The sequence below is a fragment of the Caretta caretta genome, chromosome 7 (assembly GCF_965140235.1).
Source record: "Caretta caretta isolate rCarCar2 chromosome 7, rCarCar1.hap1, whole genome shotgun sequence".
Taxonomy (NCBI): domain Eukaryota; kingdom Metazoa; phylum Chordata; order Testudines; family Cheloniidae; genus Caretta; species Caretta caretta.
The window spans coordinates 58,831,845-58,859,710 of NC_134212.1; the positions used below are offsets into that span (position 1 = coordinate 58,831,845).

Sequence of the window (27,866 nt, forward strand, 5' to 3'; positions counted from 1 at the left end):
AGCGGGGAAGCTGTTCCGGGGGGGCATGAGAGGGGGCACACGGCCTGGGGAGGCTGTCCTGGGGTGGGCATGCGGGGAGGCACATGGACTGGGGGAGCTGTCCCGGGGGGACATGAGGGGGCACACAGCCTGGGGGGACACGGAGCGGGGGGGGGTCTGTCCCGGGGCGGCACAGAGCTGGGGGGTGCGGGAGGCAGACAGAGCGGGGGGGGTCTATCCCGGGGGGGCATGCTATGGGGGGGCACACGGGGTAGGGGGGCTGTCCCGGGGCGGCACAGAGCTGGGGGGTGCGGGAGGCAGACAGAGCGGGGGGGGGGTCTATCCCGGGGGGGCATGCTATGGGGGGGCACACGGGGTAGGGGGGCTGTCCCGGGGCGGCACAGAGCTGGGGGGTGCGGGAGGCAGACAGAGCGGGGGGGGGTCTATCCCGGGGGGGCATGCTATGGGGGGGCACACGGGGTAGGGGGGCTGTCCCGGGGCAGCACGGAGCGGGGGGGTGCGGGGGGCAGACAGAGCGGGGAAGCTGTCCCGGGGGGGGCACGCGGAGCTGGGGGGCTGTCCCGGGGGGCAGCACACGGAGCCTGTGGGCTAGACTGCCTCAGGGCCCGGGGGGGAGAAGCTCCCGCTCCCTCCTCCCTCGCGGGCCGGCGGCGCAGGGGGCGGGGCGCTGCGTCTCTGCGCGCGGCCCGGCCCCGGCTTGTTACTCAGCGGCCGCAGCTGAGGCAGGAGGCGGCGGAGCGGTGAGTGCGGGGCCGCGGCCTGTCCCGGGGCTGGGGCCGCGGGGAAGCTCGGCCCGGCCCGGCCCGGCCCGGCCCGGCTCGGCGCGGGGGGTGGGCCTGACCCGGCCGCTCTGTGGATGTTTTTGTTGATCTGGGGTTGGAGAAGGGGAGGCGGGGCCGCGATTCCGGGCTGGGGGAGGGGTGCGGCGCCAGCACAGGGCTCTGTGGGGGCGGGGGTATGGGGGCAGTATGTGGGTCTTTGGGGGAGGGGCAGCGGGACGGGGTGCAATAATGTTCTGGTGGGGGCAGCTGGGGGGGCTCCGTGGGGGAGGGGCAGCTAGTGTAGATGCATGTAATGGGGAGGAATGCAATTATATTTGGCTTACGAGGGAGGAGGCAACTGGAAGGGGATAGGTGTTATGGGCCTTGGGGCAGGGGCAGTTAGTGGGGGTACGTTGCAAGGGGGTGGAAGAATATTTGGTTGTTGTTGGGGGGGGGGAGGGGCGGCTGGAAAGGGATAGGTCCAATGGTTTTTTGGGGCGGGGCAGCTAGTGGGGTGCATGCGAGGGGTGCAATAATGTTTGGTTCTTATGGGGCTGCAGTAACAATAGTGGGGGCAGCTGGAGAGAGAAGTGATCACAGTGGGGTGAAAGAGGAGATATAGAGGACAGTGGTGGGAAGAAGGGGTACCAGAGGCCGGGGTCTGTACACATGGGGTTCTTGTTGTCAGCCTTTGATTCAGGGACCTTCATCATCTGTTCAGCACCTTACACCCCTCTTGAATTTTATACATTAATCAGTAGCAGGGGGATGGCTCTCCACAGCTGTTCTGGGTTGTTGTTGCACAGGGGCTGGGTGACATACTGGGGATCAGGAGAGCTATACAAAACATGGGGATATGTTTGCAGGGGGGAGAGAGAGGAGGAATATCTCTTTGTTGGTTTGGCAGTACAAGCATTAGGCACAATGCACAACAGAGGGACTTTTCTCCTTGGGAACAAGGTAACCCAAGCTCAAGCTGTGGAAGGATCTTCTCTCAACTTACATACCTGCCTGAAATGTAGGCTTGGCAGAATTTAATTTTAATTTTTTAAATAATTTTGACAAATAATATAAATTTTATTTTAAAGTATTTGTTTTGGTCGATTTAAATGTTTGCAGTTGTGGGAAATGGTGGAGGCTGGTCAGACAATAATTTAATAACTGTAGACATTGAGATTCAAAAAGTTACAGTTTTATAGCCATTAAAACACGAACTGTCAACATCACACCAGAATCTACAAAGTAAACATTCTTAAGTCAAACTCTAAGAAGTTCTCAAGCAGCATTTTTCTTACTTGGCGCATCTGTAAATTTTGGAGGTATCTTTGGTTTCTTTGTCTACAGTAAAATCAGCATTTATCAACATTTACAGTACAGATAATTATTTTTTATCCAAACCTACTCATATTTTATTGTAAGCTTTTTTGGGGAAAGAGGCTTGAGTTGCTGAAGAGTGCAGCAGTTTGAAGTGAATGAGATCTGTAACAACATTCCAAATCACTGCTTTTGGAAAAAATGCCTTTTTGTTCCTCTGGGATATTTGACCTCCAAAGACAGCTGCTTAGGGAGTTTGGCAATATTTTTTGTCTCTTCTGCATTTTAATCCTGATACTTTTTGTCAAAAGTGAGTGAAGTGTTTGTTTGCAGCTTTTCTGTTGCCCTCCTCTAGCTTCTCTTTATCTCTCCTAGTGTCAGAATTCAGAGTAACAGCCCTGTTAGTCTGTATTCGCAAAAAGAAAAGGAGTACTTGTGGCATCTTAGAGACTAACCAATTTATTTGAGCATAAGCTTTCGTGAAAGCTTCTCATTTCTTCAGATTTCTCTGTGCAGTGGTTCCATCAATACAAAGTGTAAGAGTCTGTTAACTGGTGTCTGTTAATAAGCTGCAAATGTGAATCCCACAAGCCTTGTTTCTTCCCAATTATGGTGGCATAGTTGGGTTTATACAGTCTTGCTGAATTTCAGTGTTTTATAGAGGGGCCTTGCAAAATTATTATGAATATTTTTTCAGCCCAGGCAGAATATCTGCTTACCTAGCCTGACCATAATTATGTAAACACAAATGATGTTTTACTCACCCATCTAAAGAAATTAATTGCTCTAGGGCAAGTGTGGGAGCAGAGTTTTTCAAGCTTGTATTACAGCTTGGTTTTATTTACAGGTTTGGAGATTACTTTTGGTAACAGTCTGCGATTAATTCATTGAAAAACTAGTTTAATTTTCAGAGTTGCAGGCAAATGCCTCCTCTTTGGATGAATCGGGTGTTTAAAACAGTTCTGTAGCATGATTTATTTTGTTTACATAAACTGGTGCACACTCAAGTATTGAATTTATTTAGAATTAATTGAGATTGTAGCCTGAAGGAATATTGGGTCAAATTCCTAGCTAAGGGTACTAACAAAAAGTGAGTTCAATGACTTTTTAGACCCCTCAAATTGTACGTTCCATGAAGAAGAATATATAATAACAAAGACACAGCTGATGAAATTCAAATATGCCTATGCCTCTGTTTTGATCTCAGTCAATGGAGGCAGCCATCTTAAATTATTTTTCTCACATCTGAATCTAGTGGCGCTCTTCAGTGTTTCTATCAAGTAAGTTCTAATGCGTAGAGCAATACATTTTTCTTTGTATGTATATGTATTTTAAACTGTTTGTTTTCTTCACAGGTGAGGCCCTGTACTGGCAGAGTGGTGAATTTAGTGCAGGATTTTTATTGTACACTAACTAGTTTGGTGTCCAGTCTAGTTTCTCATATGTTAAGCAGTGCGATTTACACATGTAGGGAGAGGGTGATTAGGGAACCTGTTTGTGATGATGGATGAAATGTCCGGGCATGGAGTTTGGCTTCTGGGGACGGACTCTGAGATATTTCAGAGAAGTGACTTTTTTCTGAAAAAGCATGAGGTCTGAAGGATGTAGATTGTATTTGATACAAACTCACATACACAAAAACTTAATAACTGATTCCATTTCATCCAAACACATCTTTCTGAGTGTCCTGTTTCTCTCACTGAATGTATTGGAGTGAGAGTTTTTCTGTCTTTGTTAGCAGGTACCATAGCATGATTGTCTCTTAAGTTCTGACAGAGTTGTTTAACTTCGAAATGTTTGGAATAAATATCAGTTTACCCTGAAGTGTGGAGAGTGGGGTGGAAGAATGGACAATGGAGATCTAAAATTTTAGAAATGCACAAGTCGTTTTTCAGAATAAGATTATAGTCTTTTAAGAAGGACTATAGGGCAAAAAGGGCAGCATCTTATGTGGTAAATCTGCATCCTGTGCATACTCAAAACCATATAGTCTTGCTTTTTGCTGCTAATAAGATTTTACTCCTGTTGGCCCTGGAGAGCCAATTCAGCAGTGGTAGGATGAACAGGATTCACTTCTGGTTTGTGCATCATCACTGACAGAATTGCTAACCAGATTTCTGATTGTAGAATCCTCATTGCTGATGATTCAGGAGCCAGAAGGAACCCAGCTTGGCTTTCAGATTCCAGATCAGTTTTCAGAGTTGGCAGTTTGGGGGGGAGAAATCTGTTTTTGTATACTGACCAAATTTGAACTGGAGTTGATGAGAGAGACCAAATGTTAAACTTCACAATGCCATTTTTTAGATTCACTTTCCAGAGTAGGAAAATGAGTCTTAAAAAAGTCACAAAAGGATTTTCTAGGAAAAAGTATGGTTTGTCAAACTTGCTAATTTTAGGGAACAGTGCTTTTGAAGTTTTTTAGAAATGCAGGTACAGTTTATTTAGTAAATCCAGTAGGTGGACTTGCTTATAAGGTCAGGTATCTTATTTTAACAAATTTAATCATTATACAGTAAAAGCTGTGTTATCTGGCACTTTACCAATTGGAAAGCTCTAGAATTTGGCATTTCTGATATCTCCTAATACAAATCTTCAATAGGGTTGCCATTAAAAGTCTGGTTGGCGCGGGGCTGGCAGGCTTCCTACCTGGCTCCACGTGGCTCCCCGGAAGCTGCGACACGTCCCTTCTTCTCTTAGGCAGTGGAACGGCCACAGGGGCTCCATGCGCTGCTCCCGCCCCGAGCGCAGGCTCCACAGCTCCCGTTGGCCGGGAACCGCAGCCAGTGGGAGCTGTGGGGGCGGCTCCTGCACGCGGAGGCAGCACACAGAGCCACCTGGCCACACCTCTGCCTAGGAACCAAGGGACGTGTTACCACTTGTGGGGAGCTACTGGAGGTGAGCGCTGCCTGGATCTGGCACCGTGAAACCCCTCCATTGCCCCAGCCCCCTGCCCTGAGCCCCCTCCCTCACCCAAACTCCGTCCCTCCGTTCGTAAATATAACTCTTCGTTAACCGGAATTTTTGACTAACCGGAACCCCCCCATTCTTCCAACATGCCGGATAACAAAGCCTTGACTGTATTATACAATGTTTTGGTTCTCCATCTGGAATACTTATACCAAGTTTCAGATACTTTCATGTCACTAATGGCATGCGCCTCTGCAGCAGTTCTTCAGCTACAGGGATTATATTTTTGATGTGGCTGTTTTAAGCAGTGTGTTAATGTTATAGAAGCATTTGGGATTGTATTTCTTTCCATTTATTGTTCAATGTCAGTTTGCTACCTTTGATTCTCAGCTATAAGTACTTTTTCAGTTCTTACAGACTGTTCCACGAGATGTGTGGAGTACACATTGAACTTTCAGATAGTGAATGATCAGATAGTGTTGTGTTCATGTACCACAGAAATTACATGTTTTTTTCTCTTAACATCTTATTTGTAGTGTGTTGAGAAATATACTAAACTGTCTCTTAGAAATTCTCTCTCCTAGGTTGTGATTGAGGGGTCTCGTGTTGAGTAGAAATGTACTGTGTATTCTTTGACAAATTATGCTGCTGACTTTTTTGGGGGCCTAGGTGCCCTTTTAAGAAGGGGTATAACATATTTCATCTTCAAAATGAGTTAAAAGAACACTAATTCAAAAATAATGTTCTAAGTAGATTTCTTTGGCTGTGTTACTAATAATATCTTTTGGTTATTAAACAGAGACATTTTAAAAATCCAATTGAAACTGTGAATGCTTCTTGTTTACTTCTGCATTTATCTCAGCGTGGACAATGAAAAATCCATGACATTGTTTACACTCAGTGTTCTTAATACTGGGACATTAGGCTTTCAAACACTGCACGAAATTATTTGATAAAAGCAACTGTTTCCATTTATGTGTCTTTTTAAGGTTGGGAATGCTTCTGTTGGTTGTCTTTGCATAAGTGTGAGCTAAAGTTAAATTGACACTACCTCTTTAAATGCATTGTCTGGCAAGCCAGAAATCTCAATTGTTCTCTCTTGCAAATCTTCTCTTTTAGCAGCGAATTTAGTGTTTGTGAAAGATGTGAGGTTGGTGGTCTCTGGAATGCTTTGGGACAGATGTACCATAGGCAGCCTCACTACTTCCCCCTGCACTACTCTATTCTGCTGGTATTCCTCCGTGGGGTTATGGAAGAACCCCCTTTAATGCTGAGAAGTGTTCGCTTTCTAATCCCACCATAGACTGAAAGTGTGGTCACTTGTACTGGGAGAAACACCTGTTCATGTCATGTGGGGAACTGAATATTGACCTAGAACAGATGTGAGCTCATGACTTAGGGCTTGTCTGTACAGAGGACTTTCACTGATGTAGCTGAACCAGTGCAAACCCATGGGTTTACACCAGTCAAAAACTGGCTGTGTGTTTCTTACACCTGTAAATTTGCTGATGGAAGCTAAACCGATATAAACCAGATTAAAATGGATATGGCTGCCTGTCTACAAAGCTGCACTGATGTAGCTAACTTGGTATAAAATCACTCTTAGTTAAATCAGTGCAATTTTGTGAGTAGATCAGCCTTTGTGGTGAAGGGCTCCCTATCTCATTACCAATATCCTGAGCCATTTTAATTTGCTTTGTCTTCAAAAACTTCACTGGAAGCATGTTAATCTTAGAATTTAAGAATAGGTAACAATCACCAGGAGCTTTGGCAGAGTTCTTTTGCCCCAAGACTTGAGCAATAGTTATAGGGTAATTCGGCATGTTGTTAGTATGTGCCCCTGAAGTCGAATAAACTTGGAAATATTTGAAACAATCAGAGGGAAATCTTGGGTAAACTACCCTTGAAAAGGCAGAGAATTCCTCCTTGTAAAGCTGCTTTGCTTTTGTGATAGTTATCTTTAGGATGTGAAGTTTGTGCCTGTGTGTCTGTTTACATCATCCTCATCTATCTCTATTGAAGAAAGTTAAAATTGATCCAGATTGTTTTTATGGAATGTTCCAGATCATGAGGAAACTTGTCTATAAATAGAATTAAAATTTTTTATTCTTCCTAGGGAGTACAGTACTAATAATAGCTTATTTTAATGGTATCTTATAATATTTAGAAACTGATAGTTAAGGCCTCTCTCCAGGGAAAGATTTCCACTGGAATTCCAGTGGCAAGTCATCTTTATTTAATCTCTTCCTCTAATATCTATGCAGAGTAGATAACTTTAGAGATACCACCTTTCTCTCTCTCTTTGCCCCACCCCTTGCATGAAGTATGGGACTCAGTTTATCAGCTGGAATCTGAATCTGTGGTTCATGGGGGCATGTTGACAATAAGATGGTTTGAAGTGTTCAGTTCTTGCAATTTATTGGAGGTAAATATTGATGACTGCAGCTCTGGATGATGATATGCCTTTTAAAAATTAAAGGGAACTATAACATGAAACTGTAGGGTATGCCCAATGTGCTGTTTGTATGCTCAGTCTTTATTATCTCTCTTAAAAACTGAGATGTTTGTTTGACTTTGCATGTTCCTGTGAGAACTTCCCATCTGTGTAAAATGCAAATGTATTGAGAGCTGCTTGTTGTTTTTCCCCTCCTTCTATCTACTTTAAGTTGAATGTGGGTGAGAGCTGTTGCTGGCTAGCCAGTTTTCAGATGTATAGTGCCATTATACAATTGGGCACTGCATGGCTCTTAGAGCTCCTGATATTTGACTTGGGTACTATAGAAAACCCAAAGATTGTATATCACCTTGTTTGAGACTGGTAAAAAGGTAGCAGGAAGGTCACCTTCAAAGGAAAAACAATTGAAATTGTGTTCCATATGATCTATTTAAAAAAAAAAGGGGGGGCCTTGAGGGTTTGTTCACTAAAAACTACCTGGGTTGGTTTTTTTTTTGTTTATATCTACTCTTTATTGGAAATTCAGGTCTCATTTATCCTTGAAGATTCTATGATGACTTGAGAATTAGTTCAGCTATGAGATCACAAGAGAGTGAAGGTTGAGTAGTTGAGAACAGAATTTTTAGACTGCTAAACTTTGCCTTTTGGGTTTGTTTCAATTATTTTTCTGTTAAAACTTGTTTAACTTAAGCAATTAACATTGAGTAGAAAGGAAATGTTAAGATGTGAGAGCACACAATGCTCTGAGGGATGTCTGTAGTGCAGTGTGAGGTGTGATTGCAGCTCAGGTAGACATACACACACTAGCACCGTTAAAAATAGCCATGTAGATGTGAGAGCACAGGCTTCAGACAAAGCAGATGTCCAGGGTCCCCAGCATGCACGTACAGCCCAGGCTGAAAGCCTGTGCTGCCACATTTACATGGCTATTTTAACCCTGCTATTGCGTATGCGTCTGCTCGAGCTGCAGTCACGCTTCACACGGCAGTATAGACATCCTTGAGACATCCACGAAGTTCTCCAGTAAAACCAGAGTTAACATTGCTAATATTTGTGAAGTTAAATAATAAAAGCAGGAAAAAGAACACATTGAAAGCTTTCAGAATGCCTGTATACATCATAAAAAGACAAACAAAAAGGCACAATCCCTAAATCCAGATAGGATAAGTTTAAAAGGTATCCTGAAAAGTATAGGCTTCAAGCAACCTGGAAAAGAGAAAGTACAGACTTAGGCGGAGGTGTCATGCTGTGGAGAAAACCAAATGAACACTTAAGACCCCTGGGCTGGGGCAGCAGTATTCCACCCTCCACCATCTGTAGCAGACCTCTCATTGCTACCAATAAGATTCTGCAATCAAAGATTGCAGGTAGAATATGGCTCTGAAGAAATTAACGTTTTAAGCCTCTATACTCCAGAGGGTTCCATGACAGAGCGGGAGGGCCTTACACTTGTGTGGTGTGACAGCAGCATTGACCTCCATCTGCTTGGGCATAGGGGTCTGTCTACATAGATTCCTTTGCAGGATCAAGGTTTTGATAAAGTTAACTTGCATTCAGCAGCTCACAGTAGAAAAAATGATGGAGGGTGATCTTTAGACCACTGATGTTTCTGCCCTTTGTTTTCCTTCTGGGCAGAGAAGCCTAGGAATGGCTAGTTGCTGTCTGGACAGTTAGTGGAAAATTTGGTTGAAAGCTGGGGCTAAATATTGATAGTCTTAGAGGGAAAAGACAGCATGTTAGAGCCCTTCTATTTACTTCATTTTAAGCTTCTAAAACTCTATTTAGGAGCATTTAGTGCCTCACCTCTCTTGCATCCTAACACGGATCCATGGGATGTGCTTTGCTTCTGACCTTTATGTACTGTTCCTGGGAGCATACCGATAGGATTAGGCCTGGGGACCTCTACTTTCTTGAAGTGGTGAGCCAATCCACTACTCAGAGACTGGGTCCCTAGCTTCAGCAGTCCAATTTTTCACCATAGCTCCATCAGCAGGTCTAGATGAGCACGGACCTTGTTGGAGACTTGCCTTTGAGAGCTGTGCAAGCAGCAGATGTTTTCAGTGATGCAGGTCAGCCTTCTCAAAACAGCTGGAATACAGTATTTAGGGACATTGGATTAAAAAGTAAAGCAAAGCCTAAAAGCATCTCTCTCCCCTCACTCACCAACTTCTTCTTGCTTGGTTAGGTGTGTCCCTCTTTGCTCTTGCCTGAAAGGCAGACTGCATAGAATCATAGAACTGGAAGGGACCTCAAGAGGTCATCTAGTCCAGTCCCCTGCACTCAAAGCAGGACTAAGTATTATCTAGACCATCCCTGACGGGTGTTTGTCCAACCTGCTCTTAAAAAATCCCCAATGATGGAGATTCCACAACCTCCCTAGGCAATTTATTCCAGTGCTTAACCACTCTGACAGTTAAGAAGTTTTTCCTAATGCCCAACCTAAACCGCCTTTGCTACAATTTAAGCCCATTGCTGCTTGTCCTATCTTCAGAGGTTAAGGAGAACAATTTTTCACCCTCCTCCTTGTAACAGCCTTTTATGTACTTGAAAACTGTTGTCATGTCCTCTCTGTCTTCTCTTCTCCAGACTGAACAAACCCAATTTCTTCAGTCTTGCCCCATAGGTCATGTTTTCTAGACCTTTAATCATTTTTGTTGCTGTTCTCTGGACTTTCTCCAATATGTCAACATCTTTCCTGAAATGTGGCACCCAGAACTAGACACAATACTCCAGTTGAGGCCCTAATTAGCATGGAGTAGAGCGGAAGAATTACTTCTCATGTCTTGCTTACAATACTCCTGTTAATACATCCCAAAATGATGTTTGCTTTTTTTTTTTTTTTTTTGCAACAGTTGTTTAGCTTGTGATCAATCCACTGTGACCCCCAGATCCCTTTCCACAGTACTCCTTCCTAGGCAATCTTTTTCCATTTTGCTTGCTGCAAACCTCCCTAGCCTTACCTAACAGTCCTGGTTTGGATTACCCCATCTGCTGGGAGAGCAGTTTACTTATCCCTGTCTCCTAAGACTTTTAGTCCTTTGTCTCAAGTCACAGTCATGCTGTTTTCAAGTATATTGCTCCTCCCTCTGGTTCAGCTGAGGGAAAGGGGTTGTGGTCAGATGAATAATTGCCCATCTACATCCAACAGATCCCCTTGGCTGGCACTTGTATCTCCAAGGTATCTGCATTCACATTTCTTGGTCGACTATTCGCCCAACCCAAACATATCTACCTGACCCACATCCAATCAATTCACTGATTATGTCCTAGTCTCTGGAAAGAAGTTAATACCTTGCTCTCAAGTAGTTAGCAGTACAAAAGCTAGTGAGTAAACTGAGTCAAACATTTTCACAAAAATAATAGACATTTCTCATGTTCTCTGCACAGCTAACATTATCTGGATGTTTCTGCAGAAATAATCAGCAAATATTAACTTTGACGTTTGAACCAGCATCATTATGCTTCAGAATTAACACCTTACTTAGAAAAATGGGACAGTTTACACCTTTCAGTGCTGTTGCTTCATATAGTATCTGCAGACTCTGCAAAACAGCACTGTCTGGTCATATAAACAAGGTTATTTTTGCAACCAGATGGGCTAGATGCTTTTTTAAAATTGAAGCACAAGATCTGCTAGATGCAAAATCGATGTGGTGACTGGATGAGTATATCAAAGCATACCAACCTCCAGGCAGGAGTTAGAAACCATTGCTCGAATCATAAAGGAAGGAGCTGAACAGTGCTCCAGTTGACCATTTATTTCCAAAATGGCTACCCTAGAGCAGGACCCAGATGCTGCCCTAGAATTTAAGAAGCCTTCTGAAGGCTTTTGGAAGGACTCCACTACAAAAGGAGGGAATTTGGAGCTGATGGAGTCTGGGAGATAGAACAGATCCATGACTAATGCTGAAGTACCTATAAAGTGAGTGACAGAGTTGTCAAAACCTGAAAGACGGGGTGCTGATTTGAAATCCCTCTTGCACAGTAAGTATGTCCTTTTTGCATGTAACTTGTATAAATTCTCCTTATACACTTTTTTTTACAATGACATAACACTCATCCCAAAGTGCTCTATAAACTTAACTCTCTGATATCCAAACAATAATATATCTTACTATCTAGAGACTGAAACCCAGAAATTCTCCGAACACTGGCATCCTTCACTTTAAGTCCACTACTCTACCCTCATGTAATGTATTCAGCATTAACAATGGTCTGTGGCTGATGTGTATAAGAGACATTATTTTGTGATATATCAGGTGTTACCATTACCTTTTTTAACTTTTTTGTAAGCTTGGGAAAGATGTTTATTATTTCTGTGTACAAGTTTTGTTATAGTGCGGCCTACCTCTTCCATCAGCGTATGAGATCAACTGATTTATCTAAACTATGTATGTCACATACATTAATCTTTCTAACGTTTTAAAATAGAATATAGTGTTTCTAAGCTTTTATCTTCCCCAATGGTTATTGGACAAAGATACTGCTAATGTTCCATATTGTATTTCAATCAACCTTCATTGCATATAGACTTAGCAGTATAATGATTAATCCTCACATTTGTGTTGCCTATTTTGTTGTACTTTTGCAGTTGCATAGAACTAGCTTGATGTGCAACCACACTAAATGCTTATTCATCCCCTACTCTTGGGTACCATAAACTAATGCCATAATGGATATTAGCAGAAAATGCAACTTTAAATTACTTAATGGTTGTGATACTACATACTAACTCCTGAGTGTGCATGTTTCAGATGAACAAGGAGAAAAACATTAATTCCACAGCACAGCTGGAAGGCCTAATCACTGTAATTATGGATTTGTGTGTGGTGGTTTTTTTTTTTTTTTTAAAAGGCCATATACATACCTCTGGCAACGTCTCTTTATTTAATTAAACATACTATAGAAAGCATTACAGCATACAGTACAGTAGTCACTAATGTCTCTATAAGACCAAGATTTAGCTTTTAAGCAGTAAGACCATAATGTGTATATGGAAACATATATATTGGGATAACGTTGTGATGGCTGAGGTGCTTCCATTCTAAGGGTATGTCTACACTATGAAATCAGGTCGAATTTATAGAAGTCGTTTTTTTAGAAATCGGTTTTATATATTCGAGTGTGTGTCTCCCCACAGAAAATGCTCTAAGTGCATTAACTCGGCGGAGCGCTTCCACAGTACTGAGGCTAGCGTCGACTTCCGGAGTGTTGCACTGTGGGTGGCTATCCCACAGTTCCCGCAGTCTCCGCTGCCCATTGGAATTCTGGGTTGAGATCCCAGTGCCTGATGGGGCTAAAACATTGTCGCGGGTGGTTCTGGATACGTATCGTCAGGCCCCCGTTCCCTTCCTCCCTCCGTGAAAGCAAGGGCAGACAATCGTTTCACACCTTTTTTTCCTGAGTTACCTGTGCAGACGCCATACCATGGCAAGCATGGAGCCCGCTCAGGTAACCGTCACTCTGTCTCCTGGGTGCTGGCAGACGTGGTACTGCATTGCTACACAGTAGCAGCAACCCCTTGCCTTGTGGCAGCAGACGGTACAGTACGACTGGTAGCCGTCCTCTTCATGTCTGAGGTGCTCCTGGGCAGACATGGGCACAGGGACTAAATTTGGAGTGACTCAACCAGGTCATTCTCTTTAGTCCTGCAGTCAGGCCTATTGAACCGTCTTATGGTGAGCAGGCAGGCGATACGGATTGCTAGCAGTCCTATTGCATCATCTTCTGCCAGGCAGCCATGAGATGTGGATGGCATGCAGTCCTTCTGCACCGTCTGCTGCCAGCCAAAGATGTAAAAGATAGATGGAGTGGATCAAAACAAGAAATAGACCAGATTTGTTTTGTACTCATTTGCTTTCCCCCCCACCCCCCCGTCTAGGGGACTCATTCCTCTAGGTCACACTGCAGTCACTCACAGAGAAGGTGCAGCAAGGTAAATCTAGCCATGTATCAATCAGAGGCCAGACTAACCACCTTGTTCAAATAAGAACAATAACTTAGGTGCACCATTTCTTATTGGAACCCTCCGTGAAGTCCTGCCTGAAATACTCCTTGATGTAAAGCCACCCCCTTTGTTGATTTTAGCTCCCTGAAGCCAACTCTGTAAGCCATGTCGTCAGTCGCCCCTCCCTCCGTCAGAGCAACGGCAGACAATCGTTCCGCACCTTTTTTCTGTGCGGACGCCATACCAAGGCAAGCATGGAGGCTGCTCAGCTCACTTTGGCAATTAGGAGCACATTAAACACCACACGCATTATCCAGCAGTATATGCAGCACCAGAACCTGGCAAAGCGATACCGGGCGAGGAGGCGACGTCAGCGCGGTCACGTGAGTGATCGGGACACGGACACAGATTTCTCTGAAAGCATGGGCCCTGCCAGTGCATGCATCATGGTGCTAATGGGGCAGGTTCATGCTGTGGAACGCCGATTCTGGGCTCGGGGAAACAAGCACAGACTGGTGGGACCGCATAGTGTTGCAGGTCTGGGACGATTCCCAGTGGCTGCGAAACTTTCGCGTGCGTAAGGGCACTTTCATGGAACTTTGTGACTTGCTTTCCCCTGCCCTGAAGCGCATGAATACCAAGATGAGAGCAGCCCTCACAGTTGAGAAGCGAGTGGCGATAGCCCTGTGGAAGCTTGCAACGCCAGACAGCTACCGGTCAGTTGGAAATCAATTTGGAGTGGGCAAATCTACTGTTGGAGCTGCTGTGATGCAAGTAGCCCACACAATCAAAGATCTGCTGATATCAAGGGTAGTGACCCTGGGAAATGTGCAGGTCATAGTGGATGGCTTTGCTGCAATGGGATTCCCTAACTGTGGTGGGGCCATAGATGGAACCCATATCCCTATCTTGGCACCGGAGCACCAAGCCGGCGAGTACATAAACCGCAAGGGGTACTTTTCAATAGCGCTGCAAGCTCTGGTGGATCACAAGGGATGTTTCACCAACATCAACGTGGGATGGCCGGGAAAGGTACATGACGCTCGCATCTTCAGGAACTCTGGTCTGTTTCAAAAGCTGCAGGAAGGGACTTTATTCCCAGACCAGAAAATAACTGTTGGGGATGTTGAAATGCCTATAGTTATCCTTGGGGACCCAGCCTACCCCTTAATGCCATAGCTCATGAAGCCGTACACAGGCAGCCTGGACAGTAGTCAGGAGCTGTTCAACTACAGGCTGAGCAAGTGCAGAATGGTGGTCGAATGTGCATTTGGATGTTTAAAGGCGCACTGGTGCAGTTTACTGACTCGCTTAGGCCTCAGCGAAACCAATATTCTCACTGTTATTACTGCTTGCTGTGTGCTCCACAATATCTGTGAGAGTAAGGGGGAGACATTTATGGCGGGGTGGGAGGTTGAGGCAAATTGCCTAGCTGCTGGTTACGCGCAGCCAGACACCAGGGCGGTTAGAAGAGCACAGGAGGGCGCGGTACACATCAGAGAAGCTTTGAAAACCAGTTTCATGATTGGCCAGGCTACGGTGTGAAAGTTCTGTTTGTTTCTCCTTGATGGAAACCCCCCACCCCTTGGTTCACTCTACTTCCCTGCAAGCTAACCACCCTCCCCTCCTCCCTTTAATCATTGCTTGCAGAGGCAATAAAGTCATTGTTGCTTCACATTCATGCGTTCTTTATTCATTCATCACACAAATAGGGGGATGACTACCAAGGTAGCCGAGGAGGGAAGGAAAATGCCACACAGCACTTTAAAAGTTTACAACTTTAAAATTTATTGAATGCCAGCCTTCTTCTTTTTGGGCAATCCTCTGTGGCGGAGTGGCTGGTTGGCCGGTGCGCCCCCCCCCCCCCCCACCGCGTTCTTGGGCGTCGGGGTGTGGAGGCTATGGAACTTGGGGAGGAGGGCAGTTGGTTACACAGGGGCTGTAGTGGCAGTCTGTGCTCCAACTGCCTTTGCTGCAGCTCAACCATACACTGGAGCATACTGGTTTGGTCCTCCAGCAGCCTCAGCATTGACTCCTGTCTCCTCTCATCATGTTGCCGCCACATTTGAGCTTCAGCCCGCCACTTACTCTCTTCAGCCCGCCACCTCTCCTCCTGGTCATTTTGTGCTTTCCTGCACTCTGACATTATTGGCCTCCACGCATTCGTCTGTGCTCTGTCAGTGTGGGAGGACAGCATGAGCTCAGAGAACATTTCATCACGAGTGCGTTTTTTTTCTTTCTTTCTAATCTTCACTAGCCTCTGGGAAGGAGAAGATCCTGTGATCATTGAAACACATGCAGCTGGTGGAGGAAAAAAAAGGGACAGCGGTATTTAAAAAGACACATTTTATAAAACAGTGGCTACACTCTTTCAGAATAAACCTTGCTGTTAACATTACATACATAGCACGTGTGCTTTCGTTACAAGGTCGCATTTTGCCTCCCCCTACTGCATGGCTACCCCCTCAATCCTCCCCCCTCCCTGTGGCTAACAGTGGGGAACATTTCTGTTCAGCCACAGGTAAACAGCCCAGCAGGAACGGGCTCCTCTGAGTGTCCCCTGAAGAAAAGCACCCTATTTCAACCAGGTGATCATGAATGATATCTCAGTCTCCTGAGGATAACACAGAGAGATAAAGAACGGATGTTGTTTGAACACCAGCAAACATACACTGCAATGCTTTGTTGTACAATGGTGCCTGGAGTGGTAAAGGGTCCTACCATGGAGGACGCAATAAGGCTGCCCTCCCCAGAAACCTTTTGCAAAGGCTTTGGGAGTACATCCAGGAGAGCCGCGAATGCCAGGGCAAAGTAATCCTTTCACATGCTTGCTTTTAAACCATGTATAGTATTTTAAAAGGTACACTCACCGGAGGTCCCTTCTCCGCCTGCCGGTTCCAGGAAGCAGCCTTGGGTGGGTTTGGGGGTTACTGGCTCCAGGTCCAGGGTGAGAAACAGTTCCTGGCTGTCGGGAAAACCGGTTTCTCCACTTGCTTGCTGTGAGCTATCTACAACTTCATCATCTTCGTCGTCCCCAAAACCTGCTTCCGTGTTGCCTCCATCTCCATTGAAGGAGTCAAACAACACGGCTGGGGTAGTGGTGGCTGAACCCCCTAAAATGGTATGCAGCTCATCATAGAAGCGGCATGTTTGGGGCTCTGACCCGGAACGGCCGTTCGCCTCTCTGGTTTTCTGGTAGGCTTGCCTCAGCTCCTTAAGTTTCACGCGGCACTGCTTTGGGTCCCTGTTATGGCCTCTGTCCTTCATGCCCTGGGAAATTTTGACAAAGGTTTTGGCATTTCGAAAACTGGAACCGAGTTCTGATATCACAGATTCCTCTCCCTATACAGCGATCAGATCCCGTACCTCCCGTTCGGTCCATGCTGGAGCTCTTCTGCGATTCTGGGACTCGATCATGGTCACCTCTGCTGATGAGCTCTGCATGGTCACCTGCAGCTTGCCACGCTGGCCAAACAGGAAATGAGATTCAAAAGTTCGCGGTTCTTTTCCTGTCTACCTGGCCAGTGCATCTGAGTTGAGAGTGCTGTCCAGAGCGGTCACAATGGAGCACTCTGGGATAGCTCCCGGAGGCCAATACCGTCGAATTGTGTCCACAGTACCCCAAATTTGAGCCGGCAAGGCCGATTTAAGCGCTAATCTACTTGTCAGGGGTGGAGTAAGGAAATCGATTTTAAGAGCCCTTTAAGTCGAAATAAAGGGCTTCATTGTGTGGACGGGTGCAGGTTTACGTTGATTTAACGCTGCTAAATTCGACCTAAAGTCCTAGTGTAGACCACGGCTAAGTCCTGTTCTGTGGGGTGGGTCTGAATAAAAATATCCTTTATTCTGAAATTTCTCGTGTTCTTTCTAAACAAAAGCAATAGTGGTGTTTAGTTTATTTTAATAATTTTTGACAACTTTTTGTGATATCAAATCAAAGTGCTTATAAAGAAATGTGTTGGGTTTTTGTTTTTGCTATAAGCTCTTAACGCCCTCCTTGTAAAACTTCAAACTTTGTGTGCATGTGGGCCTGATTTGGTCAGGTGCCGGGAAAGCTCATTAGTTTAAGACTATAGTAGGACAAATTTTTAAAAAGCACTGCTAGACAGAGCCACCAGTGACAGTTTTTTAAGCCTAATTATTAGCCCTGATGCTTGGCAATATAACTTGTCCAGTACAGCACTCAGGTACACACCTCAGTAAAATGAGTCCTGTGTATGACTTTTTGTGCGGATTTGGGTCCTGATTCCTAATGTATACTGTAAGGGAAAGCTGAATCTCTTCCAGTGAAATGTGTGTAGACCATTCTGCCCCCCCACCTGCCCCGGCCTGGCAGGTCATAAAATCACATAATTTATTATTAACTTGCTTTGTTTCCTTCCTACCCCCAACCTCCCACTTCAGTTCCAGAATTATTTCTGTGGTAACTGTATCAACTCCTAGAAGTAAAAACGAATACTGTCACTGTACATTACCGGAAAGCCTGGAACCCATCTTTCAAAAGTCGTACAATTGTATCCTCTAACTTCAGCAGTTTCAAATCTGCTGCTGAAATCCATGAGGAAGCTGTTGAAAAGGGAATGGTGGTGATATGATCTGCAAAGGACAGTGCCCCACTACCTGTCAGATGTAAATATGCTTTGAAGGAGAAGTACAAATGGCTGCAGAACCAATGATTCCCTCCTCCCCCCTTCTAAGCCCTCGTCCAGAGCTAGTGGTCAGAAATGGGGTTGGCGAAACCCTGATCCTTAAAATAGTATGGTTATAGAAATGTTACTTAGACATAGCATAGTTACGGAAGTTTGAAAATGGTACGTATACACATGTACAAATTGCTGCATCAGGTAAAAGAAACTAACCTTTCACTCTGACACCCTGCTTCCGCCCATGGTGTGTTCACACACTGGCTTCTTTTTGCTTTCTTAAAAAAAAAAAAAAAAAATGCCCCCTAACTAATTTAATAAAAGAGAGAAGAATAAAATCTCAACCATTCCAAGTTGAGAAATTCAACATTCTGGTTTCTACTGCATCTGTAACTTTTGTTTTACACTAACTCATTATAAAATATTTAGAGAGAAAGAGAAGAAAAAAACCACAGAGACACACTCTCTATAATGTAATGCAGCATAATACACGCAACGGGGCAAAGTTATGGTTTTCAGAGTAGCCTTAACATTGAACTTCATGAGATTTGCCTATAAAATCTCAACCATAAAAGTGCATAAACATTGTTTCTTAATATAATTTGAATGTTATGTTCAGGTCGATAACAATAAAAAAAGATATAGTATATTGGTATGTTGATCAGCAAAAATCAAGTCATAATTACATTCACTGCTTAGGATATTCTGGATGTGGGGAAATAGCTGTTTTGTTTTTTTTTTAAATGTAGTTGAACACAGGAAAGATAATATTTTTAAACTATTTTTTCCTGAATGGAGGTGCTTTGTTGAAGGTCAGTTATTTGAACTAATTAGTCCAGTGATCTACAAAGACAATTATTGGTGGCATTATATAGTATCTAGTGATGTGTGTGTGTTTGTGTACAGCCTCTAGTAAGAAGGTTCTATGGGGTACCAAAGTTTGAGATGTTCTTTTTAATTATTAAACAGTTTTAACTACTTCCAACCTCAACAGTGTATTGCCCTCACTAGTTCATCAAGAGACTGTCCCTAAAATCACCCATTTCTGCTTAATAGAAAAGTCACTAGTACTGCTCTAATTGAACAGAACATTTTTTTTAATAATTGCAGCGTGACAAGATGTTGCCATATCTTAAAATACAAATAATATAGTCGAGTTTGGAATAAAATGAGATCAGACATATTAAAGTTCATTGAGATATATGTTAAAGTGTAGTGTGTCCCAGGAATTATATAAATAGGGTGAAAAATGTGAAAACTTGAGATTATAAAATGTACGGGATGATGCTTTAATTTTGTTTCCTGCTGTACAAAAATTGTATTTTTTTTTCACACTTGTCACTGTAGCATCTGATTTATCAAATACCGATGGTTCTTCTAATGTGTGTAGCTAGTTACTAGGTCTTCCCTGCTAGGACAGAGTGCTAGGCTATCTTTTGGGGCCTTAGGGAGGAACAGAGCAATCCTGCTCTGCTAACCCACAATACCATCCTTTAGTAGTAGTTCCTATTTATAGACCATTATACCTGGGCAACGCACTTTCTAAAACATCTGAAAAATCAAGGCCCTTATCTTGAAGTCTACTGTCTGACCCAAAATTTCTCCTGTTTGTACCACACTATAGGAAGCCATGACAGATTTGACCATGAGAAGATCATTATATTAGTAGTGGAATTTGTTGTTAGTTTATAAGGTACTAGTGATAAATACCTTTAGACAAAAGAATTCATGGAATACTAAAATATCTGAGTGTCTTATATTACTAAAGTACAAATTAACTTAATGAGAAGTAATATTCGCAAACAGACTTAACTGACAAGTTCCGAACTTGTGTTCTGAGTGTTCACATTGGTTTCTGCAAGCAACTTTGATTCAAAATTAAGATATTTAGGAATTTCCTTTGTTTTAAAATGAACTATCATACCAATATTTAACTTTTTAAATCTAAAGTCCTTTCTCAGCTATTTTATATCTCCATATTTCTTGCAGTGCTCTTCTGTCTCTTTGCTCCCTTTTGTTATTGAGAACTTAATGCCTATTCCAGATCACTAGATGAGGAAGCAGACAAGAAAGCTGAGAGACGAGAACCTGGGGTTCTATTTTTTTTTTCTGCTACTGACTTTTCTTAACACTTTGAGGCACACAGCAGTTAAGCGACTAAGCGAACTTCCTCCTTTTTGAGATGGGGTAAAAATACTTGTTAGAGAGCAGGCTTCATTTTCAGTGTTGTGCATCTCCCATCAGAGGATATTAAAGTATGATTCTCCCCACCCATAACACTAACTCCAGTATAAAAATTGTGACATCACCAACATTAAATATCTTTTAACCAGTGCTACTGGCCTTCTGTGTTACTGCTCCTCTCTCCAGCCTGCTCACCTTCAAGTTAGTGAGGCCCAAAACTGCAGGCGAAATATAACTCTGTGCTCTGTATAAGCAGATTTCTTGAAATGGGCTGAGACTGATTCCTAGCATATTTGTGCAAAGGACTAACCCTAGTAGACCACTTGAATTTTGTGCTATAGGAGAAACCACTCTGATAGGGTTTCTTGTGTATTTTGATAGGAAAGCAGGCAGTGTCAAATGCATACTTGTTTGATTGGCTGCCAGTTTGCCTATTTAAACTCCATTACTACTATGTCAATAGGATGGGGGTTGTCAGAGAGCCAGTATCTCCAGGGTAAACTTGTCTCGTATTGTATGACAACAAGTAATGGTTCCGCACCTAAAGTATTGAAGCAGAAGAGTGCCCGGGTTTTTAGGGTTTTCGTCTATTACGAAAGAATAGAAATGAGGAAAGTTACTTCGAAAACTGATATTTTCATTTTAAAACTTCAGCAGCTTCATATGCTTGGGTGCATTTTATACATGATTGGATGTGAATTCTGCATGAGTAAGAAGTTCCACTCGGCTTTGTGTCAGCTTTTTCATCTTTGCTGTTAGCACTTCTTAGGAAGCTGGCTTGAACATGTCTTGTCTTTTTTTAAATTCTGAAAATTGATCAAATCCCTTAGATTTTCACAAACTTTCTGCTTGTATGTCTAACGATACAGTGACACAAAACTGAGAACCTGCTTTGCAATTTAGTACTTTTAAGTAGTCAACAGCCATGGTTTAATTTAGTGCTTCCATACTTTAACATTAAAGCCTTCTTGAAACACCCATCAAACTTATATTTCTCCCTCTCCCCCTTTATTTGGGAAAGGATTAAGGGTTTGGAAGATGTCTTTTTCCCTCTCTCATTATCCTGTTATTTCTATAAGAGAACTTTGCTAAGAATACTTTTTTAATCTGCTGTCCTAACAGCTCCTTTGCCAAACTGTAGAATTACACTTGATGTCTTCTGATGGAACCATTTTGATCACAGCTTATGTGTGACAAAACTGACCTGAAAAAAAATAGTTGGCAAGGTGTCATTTTGTACCTTGTGATAATAGGATTCGTCAGAGAACCATCTGTGGTGAAGTCTCGCTGGACAATACACTGTAAAGTGTAGTGCAATAAAGCATTTATTTTTCTGACTGTATCATTCTAGGACTTTTCTCTTCAATGATGCTTGTCCCAGAAAAGTGACTTTTGTGAAATGGTTTTAATTTCTTAATTCAGGACACAGTTTGAAGGTTTGCAAAAATACTTAAATTTAGGAAAAAGACATTTCCGGTAACGTTTAACAAACAGCTGGTAAGCTGTTGATTGTATTCTGTTTTGTAAACTATACTTTTTCAATATCCTCCTGTTGACACACAGATTTTAAAAAAAGAAAAGGAGTACTTGTGGCACCTTAGAGACTAACCAATTTATTTGAGCATGAGCTTTCGTGAGCTACAGCTCACTTCACGAAAGCTCATGCTCAAATAAATTGGTTAGTCTCTAAGGTGCCACAAGTACTCCTTTTCTTTTTGCGAATACAGACTAACACGGCTGTTACTCTGAAACAGATTTTAAAAAGTCTTGAAACTAGATGAATAGCTTTCTTTTCCATCTTAATTGTTTCAATAGTTTGTCTGAAAAATGTATGCTGTCTAATCTATTCTTAATTAAACAAGTTTCTTAAGAATACAGAATATCTTAAGTACTTCACAGATACTTTCCATTAAGAGTAGATCATTCCAGCATAAAACCCCACCACAGTAAGTTTCAGTACCTTTAATGGTAGGCTTTAAGGAATGAGAACCTAGCTGCAAACCTTTGTCTATACTAGAGAATTTACTGTGCAAAGCAACACATGGTCCCCATAGCACAGCTGTCATAAACCTAATTCTAAAGTGAATCATGAGTAAGGCTATGTTTTAGTCATGGATATTTTTAGTAAAAATCATGGACAGGTCAGGGACAGTACACACAAATTCACGGCCTGTGACCTGTCCATGACTTATCATATACCCCTAACTAACACTTGGGGTGGGAGGCCGTGGGTACTTTGGGGGGAGGGGGGCGGTGTCCGAGGGCGCTGTGTGTGCTGGGGGAAGGCAGCCCGGGAGCCCTGCTGATGCTGGAGGGGAGGTGGTGCAGGACCCCCGCTGGCGCTGAGGGGGAGTGGGTGGTGGCGGTGTGCGGCCTGGGACCCCCGCTGGTGCTGGCGGGGGGGGGGGGGGGGGGGGTTCGGCAGTGGCAGCCCAGGACCCCTGCTGGTGCTGGGGCGGGGCAGGGTTGGTGGAGCTGGCAGGCTCTGTACCCAGCTATGACTGGCGTGTCCCTATAGCTCCTAGGGGAGGGGTGGCCAGGGGGGCTCCAGAGCTCCTATTGGTCGGGAACCCAGCCACTGGGAGCTGCGGGGCTGACGTCTGTGGGTGAGAGCAGTGTGCGGAGCCCCCTGGCCCCTCCGCCTAGGAGCTGCAGGTACATACTAGTGGGAGCTGGGGAGCCTGCCCCACCCCCGCCTGAGGCAAGTGTCACAGCCAGGCAGCCCCCAAACCAGCACCAGCCACTGCAGAAGTCATGGAAAGTCACAGAACCCATGACCGATACGCAGCCTTAATCATGACTTACTACTCTTTTGGTTTTTTTTTCCCCAATATCTAACATACAGTACCAGCAGTAAGTGTTGGTTATTGTTCTTGTGCTCATCTATGCCTCTTTTTCAGAAAGTATGTTCTCTTCAGTTAAACTAGTGTCACAGAATGGCCATGTAAACTCACCAGTCCAGATCTGGACAGTACACTTCAACTATTGACTGTGGTGAATGATGTTGAAAAACAATTATTCACCTGTCAAAATAAACCTTACTCATTGTAGATAAATAGGATATTTCAAGGCTGAATGAAATGTCAATAGAACAGCTACAAGCCTTGGATTTTTAATACTAGCAAAGTATGCAAAACCTACCTCATGGCATTTTAAGCACTTGTGACAATGATTTTGCCCTGGAATTCATATGCCGGCTCCATAGGCAGTGGGAATTCCAGATGGCACCAGGCTTTATATACACGATAGGGCTTTACTTGAACAAGATACTCTCAATGTTCTAGGTTTCACCCATTGTTCTCCCCTAATCCCAGCTTACTTCTCTGCTTGTCCATATTCCTCTTCCTCTAGCAAACATGGAATTTAAAATTTTATTGGGGCTGATAGCATGTACATGTGTGTACTTCTTGCTGCCTTTATTCTAAAAGTGGGGAAGTATATGGCAGAGAGAGAAACAGCAACTTTAGTCCACCAGTGCTAATTTAAAAAAAAAAAAAATTGCTCCTCTCCTGCTATCTCCAGGATAAGAGTTTTAGTTCACTTTGAATCAGGCAGATCTTTGAAAGCTAGGCTCCGTGAACAGTCAGGTTGCCACAGGATATAACAGCATACTGGCCTCCAACCAAGAAGAATGTTTGTTTGTTTCACAGGTCTTTGCATATATTGTACCCCACAAGTAGTCTTATTTTTGGACAATGTAATGAATTTGACTTCCTTTCTGAGTATCTTTCTTTGTTTTTGATTCTGCTGTTGCTACATACTGCTTGGGGAGAGGTTGGTGGCTCTATGGGGTCCATAATGCATTGTGGTTAAGTGCTGTGGAAGCAGAGTGTACATATATGGGGGGGGGGGGGAGGGATGGTTGGGCCGATAAGACTACCGCTTTTGTTTGTGTATCTGTGTGCATGAATTCACCTGTGAGCAGCTGCTCTCGGGATTGCTGCGAGAAGAGAGCGAGAGAGGTGTGTAACATTCAAAGAGACCAGGTAAATAGGCATGGGACCTGTGGGATCACATTAGCAGTCAGAAGGCTAGAAAGCTGAAGGGTGAGGCATCTTTATCTGCCCCCAGTGGTTGTCTTCTGCTGTAGCCTGGTATCCCCACGGTTGGGAGATACTACATCAACTTTTCATGATTAACTTTATACTCATTAGCACAAAATTCAGATGCAATTTGTGTAATCTGAAAAGCTTGCATTGCTGACCTACATGTATTAGTAGTAAATCCTGGATACTGGTGTCATACCTGCTTAGTAACAGACTAATTTTGTGTTTTGAATTCATGTATGTGTATACTTTGGACTTCTGAAGAAAATATAATCTGAAATTGCCACAGCTGCCTAATTCACACTCTACAGGGAGCTATGTTTGAATTCACTGCTTGAAGTGGGGTGGCCCTATCCACGCCAGCTGGCCAAACAGTGTTAAATAATGAATCCACTGAACCATTTAATAACATCAGTATTCATATTGCTTTTGGAGTGTTTGGTTGGGGCCTCACACTGTTGCCTTGAAGAAGGGCTAACAACAGCTTAATATTATGATAGTAACTATCCTCATTTTATTACCATTATTCAAAGGCCTTTCCTTATGGGTGAACAACTGAAAATTTTAGTTAGCCCAAAATAGCATCTGTAGTAATGCAAGGGATGGAAGTGAAAAGCTGATTCAAAGTCTTGCCTAATGCAACAATAAAATCCATTCTTATTAGGGCTGTCAAGTGATAAAAAAAAATTGTGATTAATCATGCTGCTAATAATAGAATACTATTTATTTAAATATTTTTGGATGTTTTCTACATTTTCAAATATTTTAATTACAACACAGAATACAAAGTGTACAGTGCTCACTTTATTTTTTATTACAAATATTTGCACCATAAACAAAAGAAATGTATTAGGTGAACTGAAAAATACTAAGTACTGTAGTGAAATCTTTTTCATGAAATGGAGAACTTACAAATGTAGAATTATGTACAAAAAAAAAAAAACTACATTAAAAAACAAAACAATGTAAAACTTTAGAGCCTACAAGTCCACTCAGTCCTACTTCTTGTTCAGCCAATTGCTCAAACAAGTTTGTTACAATTTACAGGAGAATACGCTGCCCGCGTTTTGTTTATGATGTCACCTGAAAGCGAGAACAGGCGTTCGCATGGCACTGTTGAAGCCGGCGTGCAAGATATTTATGTGCCAGATGTGCTAAACATTCGTATGTCCCTTCATGCTTCAACCACCGTTCCAGAGGACATGGGTCCATGCTGATGACGGGTTCTGCTTGATAACGGTCCAAAGCAGAGTGGACCGACACATGTTCATTTTCATCATCTGATCAGATGCCACCAGCAGAGGGTTGATTTTCTTTTTTGGTGGTTTGGGTTCTGTAGTTACTGCATCGGAATGTTGCTCTTTTACAACTTCTGAAAGCATGCTCCATACTTCATCCCTCTCAGATTTTGGATGGTACTTCAGTTTCTTAAACCTTGGGTTGAGGGCTGTAGATATTTTTAGAGATCTCACATTGTTACTTCCTTTGTGTTTTGTCAAATCTGCTGTGAAAGTATTCTTAAAATGAATGTACTGGGTCATCATCCGAGACTGCTATAACATGAAATATATGCAGAATGTGGGTAAAACAGAACAGGAGACATACAATTCTCCCCCAAGGAGTTCAGTCACAAATTTAATTAATTAATTTTTTAGTGAGCATCATCAGCATGGAAGCATGTCCTTTGGCTGAAGCATGAAGGGGCATACGAATGTTTAGCATATTTGGCACGTAAATACCTTGCAACACCGGCTACAAAAGTGCCATGCGAGCATCTGTTCTCACTTTCAGGTGACCTTGTAAATAAGAAGCAGTATCTCCCATAAATGTAAACAAACATGTTTGTCTTAGCGATTGGCTGAACAAAAGAAGTATGACTGAGTGGACTTGTAAGCTCTAAAGTTTTACATTGTTTTTGAGTGCAGTTATGTAACAAAAAAAAAAAATCTACATTTGTAAGTTACACTTTCACGATAAAGAGATTGCCCTAGATTAATTGTATGAAGTGAAATTGAAAAATACTATTTATCTTTTTTACAGTGCAAATATTTGCAATAAAAATAATATAAAGTGAGCACTGTACATTTTGTATTCTGTTGCCATAAAAATCAATGTTTGAAAATGTAGAAAAACATCCAAAATAATTAATAAATTTCAATTGATATTCTGTTAACAGTGCGATTTTTTTGTTTGAGTTAATCGTGTGAGTTAACTGCGATTAATCAACAGCCCTAATTCTTATAAATTAGTTTCTCCTACTTTCCATTATTAAACTCCCTCTTTCCTGGCGTCAGTGTTTCAACTTCAGATTCAGATGTTGCAGGATGTCACTACATTTAGAATGGGCTATGATTTTTCAGGCAACTAATCTTTGAATATAGATTTGATGTAGGGAATCAAGGTGGTAGAAAGTTGTGTATGAAGCTGTGCATGTTCAGCATTAAATTTGCCTAACCTTTCCCAAAACTCAGTGTGAATTCCCTGTTGGGACGGATAGCAGGGCTTCTATTGAAGTGTCACTTTTTTACTCTACCAGCGCTTCTGAAATATCCAGGAGGGGGTTTTCAAATTTTCTTTCCTGGCCTCTGCCTCCACTTCTTCTGGCTTGAGTTCAGTGGCTCTCAACCTTCCCAGACTACTGTACCCCTTTCAGGAGTCTGGTTTGGCTTGTGTGTCGCCAAGTTATACCTCACTTAAAAACTACTTGCTTACAAAATCAGACATAAAAATACAAGTGTCACAGCACACTATTACTGGAAAAAAATGCTGACTTTCTCATTTTACCATATAGTTATTAAAATAAATCATTTGGAACGTGAATATTGTTACTTACATGTCAGTGTATAGTATACAATCAGTCAGTATAAACAAGTCATTGTCAATATGAAATTTGTATGTACTGACTTTGCTAGTGCTTTTTATGTAGCCTGTTGTAAAACTAGGCAAATATTTGGATGAGTTGGTGTACCCCTTAGAAGACCTCTGCTTGCTCCTATGGGTACATGTACTCTTGGTTCAGAACCACTGAGTTAGAGGATGCTGGTGTTGCTCTGACATCTGAGAGAGCTCTTTAAAAGAGCAGTACTACAGACAGGCAGCATCCCAGTTTAAAGCGCCTGCTTGCATCCAGAAATGCTCCTATAAAAATAACCCCAAGAACCTAGCTTGAGGGACACAGAGGGACATCCTCTCCCTGGAGTCTGTCTCCACGTGTGCAGGGAGGGGGACGGGAGTATAGAGGGAGGCAGAACTCAAGGAGCCCAGAGAGACCACAGGTTACCAGCAGTTGCTACTAAAAAGCTGCATGGGAAGCAAATATGTTCCTCTCCACTAAAGAGACTCTTGACTGACTGCCAGGAGCAACCTCTCTCCCCCCGCCCCCGGCCATTGGTGGTTCCTATAAGTCATGCCTGTTCACCTGCTTGCTCCTCTGGTGACTGCAGCTGTCCTCACAGTCTCCTCCATAGGAGCCAGGGAGTGGCTGCAGCTGCCAGAGGAAGGAACAGGTGGAATGGCTCAAGATGGAGGATGGGCAGCATAATGCAATGTAAGGTGTGTTTGCTCTACGTTTCTGTAATTTGTAATGGTTTAAGGGCCACCCTAATGCTT

The 27,866-nt window shown here is 43.1% G+C and overlaps 1 protein-coding gene across 7 annotated transcripts in view; it reads left to right on the forward strand.

Annotated features, from left to right (window-relative positions):
* Positions 1 to 632: 632 nt before the first annotated feature.
* Positions 633 to 27,866, forward strand: part of MAPK8 (mitogen-activated protein kinase 8) — a 127,252-nt gene continuing 100,018 nt past the window's right edge. For 5 of the 7 annotated variants that reach the window (XM_048859120.2, XM_048859121.2, XM_048859125.2 and 2 more), the window contains exon 1: positions 633 to 740. The gene's annotated coding sequence lies outside the window, so the exon portion shown is untranslated. Of the gene's footprint in view, positions 741 to 1,639; positions 1,780 to 27,866 lie in introns of those variants that run through there. The other 2 variants (XM_048859122.2, XM_048859123.2) reach the window with 2 other exon arrangements.